Here is a 9766-nt window from a genome sequence, read left to right on the forward strand (position 1 = left end):
CATTCATATGCACTAGAAGGCATAGGCCTACCCCTTCCAAATGACATGTAGTGTTGGCCCCTCCCCAGACTAAAAGTGACCCTCCCGTTCATTTCATCACCCTTAGAAGGTACCTCAGTGTCAGACATTTTATCGAACAGTAACAGATAAACACCATGAAAAAGAACAATGCATCAGTCAGCAAAAAAAAAACACAACTTATCTACAGGCAAAGGGTAATAAACAGACTGGTTTCTCGTCTTCAAAAAAAAGTTTTTTGTATGATTATGTATTGTTTTAAAATTAGCTTTATTTTCCCAAAACAATAAAAAAATTCACAAAATTAAAAATATGTTGGTTTTCACGTATTTCCCTTTTATGAAACATGGTACACAAAACAAAGCAACAGAAACTTGACTTTGTTGCCAGGATACAGCAAACCAACGCCTGCCAGTCAAAGCGCAGGGCAAAGGCGCGCGGTGCAGCGAAGGCGGAGCCAAGACCTCAAAGGCGGGAAAGGCGCAGCGGAGCAGCAGCTTCAGCAGCGGAGATTCGACGTTACAGCGGGTCAAACGGCACCAAGTGTAACCGGATCCTTTTCTGCGTTGTGCTGGTTTTAGAGTGAATGGACCGTGACACAGTTTCTTTCAAGCGGATGATTCTCGGTTTATTTCTGACGAAAATACAGACAAAACAACCGTGTTATAGGCTGCCCGCTCCAAGTCCTCTCCCGCAGGACAACATGTCAAAAGGCGCGAACACCTCTCACAACTTACAAAAAAACTAAATAAACATTTTTGTACAACGTACCTGACGAAAATACAGACAAAACAACCGTGTTATAGGCTGCCCGCTCCAAGTCCTACACCAAACAAAAGTATAAAACAAAAATTAACTTAATAGATCTATAAATAAACTGAATGTATTTAGATGGAAAAATGAAAAGCACACACCTCTCCCGCAGGACAACATGTCAAAAGGGGAGGGGCTAAGGGGCGCAAACAATTTAAAGACAATACCACAGAAGAAGAAATAAAAGGGAGGGGCTTCCGATCTTAAAATAACACGGTTAAAACAATGACAGAGGTGTTTCAGTAAGATAAGGAACAAGACAAATAACCAAAAGATGACATTTTGTGTAATTATAATAAAAGAGAATTACAACCAGGTTACACATATACCACTCTGAGTCGGCGCCGGATTCATTTTTGAAGTGGGGAGGCCAGGGATGTTTCGTCATCTCTGTTTCGCACTTGAATGTCAGGCGCGCGCACTTGTTCAGTTGACACGATGGCACCTGTCAATCAGCTCATTCGGTTTGTCGCAATTTGCCCCGAAGTAAGCGCCCCTTACCCTGGAGGACAAAGTTGTCGGGTCCACCACGTGAAGCGAATTGGTTACTGATTTACTGATTGCTGGCTTAAATGTGCTGCGGTGATACAGATCTGATGAAGAATAATCAGAAAAAATAGTTAAAAGTTGTGGAGGAACATGCACAAAGCATGCTTTACCCAGAGAATTTAGAGGAAGGAATAAAGTTTATTACATTTTCAAAACTGGTGTCTGGAAAAATGCAGGATAATGTTAGCTTGAGGATAAATGCCTGCAGCCGACCAAGAACAGCTAAATACAGAGATTCACTGTATAAAACACCATGTTTGTATGAGGGTTTGTCATTATTACATCATATTCTTAATGGTTAAATATCAATGCGTGAGGCTTGGTCCAAAGTAATAAATATGTGCTGTGTCTACAAATGGGTACAGTTTGCGTACTGTTGAGGCGCGTCTCTAAACCCAGTGGCGCAATTACACATTATTCAGGTGGATGCGAAAACATAGATCGGCGCCCCCCCCACCCCCGAGGGAAGGGAAGTCAGGGAGAAGGAGCGTCTCCCTGACGCTCCTTCTCTCTCCCCCCCCCCTCCCTCCCCCCAGGTCTTCAGTTCGCCAAATCACACACACACACGCACGCACGCACACAAGACAAAATCACAACTGGTCAAATATTTGGAACATAAAAAAAAAAATAAATCATAAAATAGATGTCAATATCCTCCAGCAATGCCAATTCAGAGAAGTAGGACAACCTAATGGTTCCAGCCAGGGGCGGATCTACTGGGGTGGCAGTTGCCACCCCAAATGAGAGCCTCGCCACCCCTGTTTCCTCCCCAGTTAGTGACTATGAATTCAATAAACAGTTATGGGAAATCGGACATTAGGCGCACAAATCTCTTTTTTCCGATAACATTGAATGCAACACAATGTAATCTGACACCTACTGCTGAGTAGCGGGAAGTGCGAGAGAAGGACAGAGCGGGAGGCAGCAGCATTGATATGGATGGATAGAAATTACTGGACTTATCGTGCGCCACTCATGCGCCATTGCTGTCCATCGAGTCAACATTATGGGTGGTCAAAAAATACACAGTCACGCAAAGAATCTGAAAAATGGACGCAATATTTAGCGGTTAATTCAACCCTATATGAATTAGATAACAAGGGCTTCAGATTTAACAGGTGAGGAAAAAGTTTTAACTTAAAGAAAACATTGAAGAAGTGAGCAGTGGGTCAGTTATGCTAGCCTAACTGTTGCTAGCCTTCTATTAACATTGATAAGTTCGGTGTGTTTTGGTTCCGTTAGCACTAAAACAGGTCAACCCGCACACCAAGTCATCAGTAGAGCAGCTGTTTAAATGAGCTAATGAACCACCGCTGTACTCAGGCAAAAACTTAATAATGACAATATAGACATCAAGCCTGACAGCATAATGTAACAGATTGAATATTCTGTTTTGGTGTTCTTGCTACTTTTTTGTGTGGGAAATGTTTGTTTTTTGGTTTTGATTCCCCTGATCGGTAATCTCTGCTCCAGGGGTGGATCTAGAACAATATTTATGGTGTTATCAAGATGGGGGTAGGGATTTTTTCAGGGGTGGCAGCATATGCCAGTGTGTGCTTGTGTGTATATATAAAACTTACACAGGAGGAAGAGGAGGCTGGTAGGAAACAGGATCCTGTTTCCCACCAATTTACTTGTTTTGCAACAAGTAAATTGGACTTAATTTACTTGCTGCAAAATATTGTTTTTAACTTGTATTGTTTCAAAATGAGCTTCAGGTAGTACTGAGGATTAAATATAATTTCTTAATATAGTAGGCCTATAGTTAATTATTTTTATGTCTTTCATACTCCTGCTAGTTGATATGTATTACTGGATTGGACAGTCGCTATGTGATTCATTGAGTTATGTCCAGAAAACCCTTTTATCCCAATGCAGGACGAGCAGAAATCTGTCACAAAAATATTTGTAGTGCCATCATTTGTTATGGCGCTTTAAATCGTATTAAATACGACTTAAACTATAGAGGAGAAAACTGATGTTTGATAAACTCTCCGTGATACAAATCTATAAACAATTTTGTTTCTGTTAGTTCTGTCAAGATGCAAGAAGGGGCAAATTTCTCTTAATTTCTCTCAATCGTTTTATTTTAAATATGCTGTAGGAGCTGTAGTTTGATCATTAGTTCAGTTTTTGTCGCTTGTTTAACTTTTAGGAATTGCAGCGGCTGCAGACAGTGCGCCACAATAACGGTACAATAAAGCTGACAGGTGAAGAACCAAACACCACTTCTATTCTGCCTTTTCTCGCTCTGTGTGTCGATTTTACGCGGACCCGTTGCCATGGCAACCGACAGACAACAGCTCAATGAGCAGATAGAGCAGAGATTACCGATCAGGGGAATCAACACAAAAAAAAAACAACACAAATTTCCCACACAAAAAAATTGCAAAAACACCAAAACAGAACATTCAGTCTGACATTATGCTGTCATGCTTTATGTCTATATTGTCATTATTAATATATTTTCGCCTGAGCACAGCGGTGGTTGACTAGCTGATTTTTGATGACTTGGTGTGCGGGTTGACCTATTTTAGTGCTAACGGAACCAAAACACACCGAACTGCGCAGCACATGTTATGGTTATCAAAGTCAATAGAAGGCAGTTAGGCTAGCATAACTGACCCACTGCTCACTTGTTCAATGTTTTCTTTAAGTTAAAACTTTTTCCTCACCTGTTAAATTTGAGCCTTTGTTATCCAATTCATAGGGTTAAATTAACAGCTAAATATTGCGTCCATTTTTCAGATTCTTTGCATGACTGTGGTAATTTCCTGACCACCCATAATGTTGACTCAATGGACAGCAATGGCGCATGTGTGGCGCACGATAAGTCACGTAATGTCCAGTCCAGTAATTTATATCCATCCATATCAATGCTGCTGCCTCGCGCTCTGTCCTTCTCTCGCACATCCCGCTACTCAGCAGTAGGTGTCGGTTAAATTGTGTTGCATTCAATGTTGTCGGGAAAAAGAGATTCGTGCGTTTAATGTCCGATTTCCCATAACTATTTATTGAATTCATAGTCGCCAGCTGGGGTGGCAACAGGGGTGGCAAGGCTCTCATTTGGGGTGGCAACTGCCACCCCAGTAGATCCACCCCTGTATAGGGACTGGTCTCGAAGCCCCATACCCCCCTCATGAGACTAGGACGACGCGCATTAGTGGACGTCCCTTATTTTGATTTCTGAAAGGTGGAAACCCTAGATGGGTGGCAACCCTAAGTTATATTCCTACTCGACTGTGCATGTAGAATAAATCCCCAGAGCAGCAGCGCAGTAACAAAATGCTATTTTTATTAAGGTTCATAAACAGTTGTATGGCATGGTAGATATTAGTACAGCCTGAGTATTTAGCAACCCGTCATCACTTACTTCAGAACTGCACCTTTCAAAATTCTGCACAGATATATAACAGATAAAACAAGCACAACATAAGTAGAAACAAAAGATTTTGCATGCTTCAGTGTCACCTCACACAACATTTCCATCCATTAAATCATATTTTCTTTACAACTATTTTTATTGAATTCTGACTTTAAAAAGTAAAATTAAAAATAAATTAATAAATGAATATTGCTACAATTATGCATTCCCATGCCTTTCTGTTGAAACCTTACTGTTTTCTAGCTTATTCATTTGACATTTACAAGTCAGTGATAGTGGTACATTTATGAATGGATACATGTTTATGCATTAATCAACATTAGAACATAATGTATCAAAGAACATAATGAATCACCATCAAAAACCCAGCAAAGAAAACATTTCAGGCAAGTTTCGGTGCCTCCCCCTAAATATATATACCAGTAAGTAGAAAAGGTTGTAAGACATAAAAGTCGAGCAATGCAATGGGATCACAGCTTTTTTCTCTTGTTGAGATGCAATAAATATGGATAAGGATTCAACAGAAGAAAGAGTGTGCGATTTGTAAATTAGTTTATTCCAATTTCAATAAGTGCTGGAGCTCACTTAACAAATGCCTTAGCAAAATATTTTAGCCTCAAAATTTTACTGTCCAATGGTACTAATTTTAAAATATCACATTTTTTGTTGCAAACATTAAAGTAAAAAAAATAAAATAAAAAAGTAAAACGCCCAATGGCAGCTGCTCCCAGTGGAATATGACACTTGATGAATTTTTTCACAGATTTGTCAGAATTTACTCTATGTGTCTACAAGTATACACGGTGACAAAAGTGTGGTTTAGGTCAGATTAAATGATTGTCATCATGCTAAGTACAGAGGGAATTGTTGGGCCAGTCTCTGGCAATTGGAAGAGGGTTTTAAATGTCTTAAGAAAACAAAATCGGGCCATCAGTGGTGCAGTGGTTAGAGTGGAGGCCACAGTGTGACTTGTGTCCTTGGTTTCCTTGCTGCAATGTCTCTACCCCCTTCTTGTCATATCACTATTGAATAAAAGCCAGTAGTGCCAAAAAACATTTTTAAAAAGAAAACAGAATTAAATATAACCTGTGGTGGAAGTCAGACTTTTCCTGTAGCACAGCATTTTAGGAAACACAAACTACCAACTCTAGCAGACTGTCTGGGACAACTGAGTTGCAGCGACTTGAAATTTTGACTGGATACAAAGTTAGCTAAAGTCTGTGTTCTATTTATATATTATTATGAGTTATGCACATCTTCATATGAACATAAACTCCACTATTCACAAGAAAGAATAGTTTACATTTGTCTGGATAAAAAGAAGGTCAGCAACCAGATGGGTTACATCTAAACGGTTCAGTTTAGATGTAACTTGGTTCACAGTGACCAAATATTGATGGGCTTGCTCAGGTTTAGATTTTAAAACTTGCAGGTCTAATAATGAGATTACAGCATTCACACTGCTCACTTTGTAACATTTTTGGAACTGTTTCGATTCGTGTGTCTCACTGGACCAGGTTCCAGCTTACAACCAATGACCTGGTTATCTTCATTTTACCGTGACAGATTTTGCTGGAAACCCATCTCATTGTGTCTTTGAGGCCTCCTCTCTGTCTAATGTTATGGAAGATTTTATCTGATACTGTGGAGAATTCTCCAACTTTCTATAAAGTCAATATCTATGGATATCCAAATTTCATGAATATCCATAGATAACCATAGAATGACTCAAGACATGTGATTATAAGACTTCATGGAATAAGTGACCATAGCTAATATTGTCAACACAGATGCAAAACATCTGTCAAAAATAGGTAAGACAATTACTGAATAAATAAAAGTGGGAAGTAAAAATCATGGATTAGCATTGTTTACTCTTGTTTACTCGTAGGTGTGCAACTACGATTTTGATTACAAATAATTAATGATTTCTGTTTCTTTTAAGAGGCTGCATTAAATTAAACTGTGACTATGATGATTATAACTTAAGATATAAATGGGCGCTTAGTTGTTAAGGGACCAATATGCAGTCATTAGAGAAATAATTGCATATTTATTCCACTTATCCAAAATGATTGGATTGTGGATGAAAGAAGTTGTGATTTTGACCAAACAAAGTGAACAGGTTAGGTCCCATCTACATCACCAAGTCAAAGAAGAAAACTTAAACTGTGGACTCTGTCCAATAAATCTACAAGTGGTTTTCCAGAAGATCCAGCCTGAGTGTCTTGGGACATCCAAGACACTCAGTCTCCATTTAGAATCCAACAATTTCAGCATTAGGGAAAGACAGATTAAGTTAAATTATTATTTTATTAAAATTTTTAATCTATGTCGTTAAACGATGGACTTGAGGAAATCCTACAAGAGGAGTTGCAGCAATTATTGCTACAAAAGGTTAGCCAAAATTATGTCATAGATGAAAATGGGGTGTCACTTCAATTTCATGTGTGTGAAAAGGCAGAAAAGCAAATAATTCTGGCAATATAGTGTATTTAAACAGAAAACAAAATCAACCAAACAATGAAATTCAACTAATAAAAAACAATGAAAATAACGAAGAAATGCAAACTTCTGTGGCAAGAAAAATCTCAGCAATGAAGATGACAGATATCTGCAACTTGAACAGTTTTTCTTGCAGGTCTTCTTTTTTTTACTACATATAAAATATGCAACATGATTGTAGAATGGTAAGTTTACTACCTCTTTATTTCAGACTCCTGATATCTTTAGGTTTGTTAAAGCATCAAAATGATATTAATCAGACATGATGTATAAAACAAGCACTCTCTAGAATGCTAAGTCCATGTGACTGAGAGCGCACAAACAAAAATAAGCATACAAATATCTGAACCAAAAATGATCTAACGCCAGGTTTAAAAACCCAGTAACCCCACACACCATGTCTGAGGCAGTAAGTTACTGAGGCACAGTTTCATTACTCAGAGAAACATGGAAGCAAAAACTAGGGGATGAATGCAGGAGTCTGCAGTCAGTCATCATCAGAGACAAGATGACTGTGTTGGAGTCATAGTCTCTATTATTGCATATATTACATTGGTTTGTCCTGGAGCTCTGGTACATAGTGATTTAGAAGTGTGTCCATTAATCTTGAGCCTTTGGAGATTTGCATGCTGCTTTGCAACAGTTCAAAACATTATATATGATGATGAGTGACAAGTTTGGAGAACGACGGCAGTCTGAGATAAAGCAGTCATCTGTGGAAGACTAGAACATGACAGTTCCTGTTCAAACAGCAGAACCAGAGCAGCTCAAAGCTGCAGCATCCCTCAGCAGGTTGGTGGGTTTCTGAAATCCCCCAATGACATCTTGTGACCGGACCATAAGCAGCCATCGACAAACTGTGAAGTGCATGCTTATTGGACGATGTGATCCCCCAAGTTTCCAAAGAAGGTCTCAGAAGCCCTTTAGTTGGAAATGATGGGAAATTTAATGACATCATGGTCTTTTAAAAGTGTTTAGAGGAGAACTGTTGTGGAGGACAGCTGTCCTTAATGATGCCGTTTTCTCAAAGATGAAGTCTGTCTCCAGCTGATATTTCCAGTTACACTGTAATCCAGTGTAATTTAGTTACACTGAACTTAGAGATCCAGTATAGAGCTTCCTGCATGATACCAGTTCTTTGTAGGGACAGAAGCTAAATAGTTTGTTTTTGTTGAGTTTGTAATTATCCACTGAAATCAACTGTAATGGGCGATATAATAAAAGCCTTTTATTGTATGAATGTTTTTTCCTGTTAAAATACACAGCTATGAGCATGTGCGTGTGTGAACCAGAAGACACATTTTTGAAATAATTTAAATTTGAGAGCAGAAAATATATAAAATCAGAAATTCTGATAGACAGCATTGAATATTCAGATTTTTTTTAACTGCGAAGGGAGAATTTTGAGTGAGAACTGTACAATGTATCAGAGAAAATAAGAATTCATTCTCCTAAATGAAAACTGGTACTCTTGCATTTTGACAAATGAACCTCCATGTAGCAGGATTTGGCCATGATGTCATCCTACCAGAGATGTTGGGTATTTGCATCTAATTTCTTGGTACACTCACAAGACCTAAAACACAAATGTGATTGTTCACTGAGAGCAGAACCAGAGAATCTGAGTGAATGGCTTTAACCTAAAGGTACGTTAGAATATTCCCAGATTTATTTTAGGTTACATTTTTGTCTATATCTGATTAGCTTTTTAAGATAAATTAATCTCTCCATAGTTTAATAACAACAAATCTCTGTTTGGAAATATCTAAATAAACTCATAGCATTTTAAATGGCTGCATAATTTTAATTACACTGTTGAATGGATTATTTCTGTTCTGTAACAGTACTGAAATAAAATGAACACTGATTCAGGTGTTCTTTTTATATAAAAATCGGAAGCTCTGCGTATATGTTGGTCCAAAATTTATATAATATTGCTAAGGCAGAGTCAAGTTTACACTTTTCCTTTTCAGATTCTATTTGCCAATTAATTTTCCACAATAAACCGCATGAGGTTTTCTCTTGATCCAAGAACTTAGCTATAATTCACTTAAAATGTTAGAGTTCATCAATTTGTTTAAAAGAGCAATCTGTTACTAGCGTGTTCACAAGTTTGTAGTTTCATAAGTCTTTAGTTTGCCAAGTAAAATCTGATGATCTGAAATGTAGCTATGAACAGCAATCTTGTCATTTTTTCATCCTATTTTTGCTTGCAGTTTCACTATTTTACTACCCTGAAAAAAAATAAAATAAAATGAAAAAAATAAATAAATAAAACAATAATAAAAAAAAAATATATATATATATATATATATATATATATATATATATATATATATATATATATATATATATATATGAGTTAATTTTATTTATTTATTTAATTTTATTTATGAACCTTCTTTTACTTGACTTGTCTGTTATATATTATTTCTGTTTTATAATGCTTTTATTTTTGGTTTCTAGTGTGTAAAAATCCATCCTCATCTATGAATA

At 37.5% G+C, this 9766-nt stretch overlaps 1 long non-coding RNA gene across 1 annotated transcript; it reads right to left on the reverse strand.

Moving 5' to 3' along the window:
- Positions 1 to 333: 333 nt before the first annotated feature.
- Positions 334 to 1901, reverse strand: LOC145549354 (uncharacterized). Its single transcript, XR_014085290.1, has 2 exons — positions 790 to 1901; positions 334 to 652 (listed from the first exon to the last, which is right to left on the reverse strand). It is a non-coding gene; the product is annotated as an uncharacterized LOC145549354 (long non-coding RNA).
- Positions 1902 to 9766: the final 7865 nt, after the last annotated feature.

The sequence above is a fragment of the Poecilia reticulata genome, chromosome 20, assembly GCF_904066995.2.
Source record: "Poecilia reticulata chromosome 20, P_reticulata-male-v2, whole genome shotgun sequence".
NCBI classification, from domain to species: domain Eukaryota; kingdom Metazoa; phylum Chordata; class Actinopteri; order Cyprinodontiformes; family Poeciliidae; genus Poecilia; species Poecilia reticulata.